This window comes from Symphalangus syndactylus, chromosome 10 (genome assembly GCF_028878055.3).
Source record: "Symphalangus syndactylus isolate Jambi chromosome 10, NHGRI_mSymSyn1-v2.1_pri, whole genome shotgun sequence".
In the NCBI taxonomy this organism is placed as follows: domain Eukaryota; kingdom Metazoa; phylum Chordata; class Mammalia; order Primates; family Hylobatidae; genus Symphalangus; species Symphalangus syndactylus.
Window position 1 is genome coordinate 63,601,556 of NC_072432.2, and position 1,378 is coordinate 63,602,933.

The 1,378-nt window shown below is 32.7% G+C and overlaps 1 pseudogene; it reads right to left on the reverse strand.

Moving 5' to 3' along the window:
- Window positions 1-463: 463 nt before the first annotated feature.
- On the reverse strand, window positions 464-591 carry LOC129492464 (uncharacterized; annotated as a pseudogene).
- Between the last annotated feature and the right edge of the window lie 787 nt (window positions 592-1,378).

Consider the following 1,378-nt stretch of genomic DNA (forward strand, 5'->3'; position numbering starts at 1 on the left):
TGAAAAACAGAATATCTAAAATGGAAGAAATCACTAGATGGACTTATCAGCAGATTGGAAATGGCAGAAGAAAGCCTTGCTGAACTTGAAGAAAGACCTATTAAAAGTGATGTAATCTGAAGGCCAGAGAGAAAAAAAGATTGCTAAGAAATGTACAGAGGCTCAGGAGCATGTGACAATTTAAAAGGTCTAACATACACGTGACTTGAATCCTAGAAAGGGATGAGGGTTAGAAGATAGCAGAAAACACATATACATATATAATACTCAATGATTTTCCTTTTGGTGAAGGACATAAATCTACAAATTCAAGAAGCTCAGCAAATTCCAAACAGAAAACATACAGATAAGCCAACAACTAGGCACATGATAATTAAACTTCTGACAACTAAAGCTTAAACAAATCCTAGCAGCTACAGAAAAAAAAATGATCTATTTCACATAGAAGAAAAATGATTTTAATTATCACTGATTTTTAATCTGGAACATTAAAAGCCAGAAGAGAATAATGATCTTCAAAAGGTAGATAGATAATAAAATTGACAACCCTGAATTCTACACTTGATCTTAGCCAAAAGGCAGAGAAGCAATACAACCCTAACTTCTATATCCAGCAAAATATCCCTCAAGAATAAAGGCAAAATAAAGACTTATTCAGATAAAAGAAAACTGAAAGAAGTTGTTCCTAGCAGATCTGTACTAACTGACTATTAAAAAAAATGCTTTTCAGGCTGAAAGGAAGTGATAATCAAGAGAGACTTGCATTTTTCAGAAAGAAGAATGAAAATGAAAATATGGGTAAACATACAAGACAAATTTTTTCTTCTAATTTTGTTAAAGTACATATGATGGTTTGAAGCAAAAATTATGTTTTTACATTGCAACGTAAAAATAAGAGAGGATAAATGAACCTAGGTGATTGCAAGTTGCTTACATTTTAGGTGATATAATACAATTTCAATTCGAGGTAGACACTGAAAAGTTACGGTTGCATATTGTACTTCCTAGAGCAACCACTAGAAAAATAATACAAGAGGAAACAGCTAAAACTACAATAGACATTAAAATGGAATTCTAAAGAACTTGTATTAATTTCCTCTCCCACCCCCAGAAAATAACAACAACGACAACAACAATGAAAGAACAAAAAAACAGGAAGTGTAAGAGCTAAAACACTTTTCTTCTACCCTCCCAAATTCAGTAGCTGGAACTTATGAATTAAACTGACAAAAACTAGATAAACCGGAGAAAAATGTTATGCTTACAGAAGCCAGAACAAATCTCATTAAATTGTTAAAGAAGTCATACATAACTTAGTAGAAAAAAGGGAGGGGGAGGAAAAGGCTTCTGAGGGAAAAGCAGATGGGTTTCCTTAAGA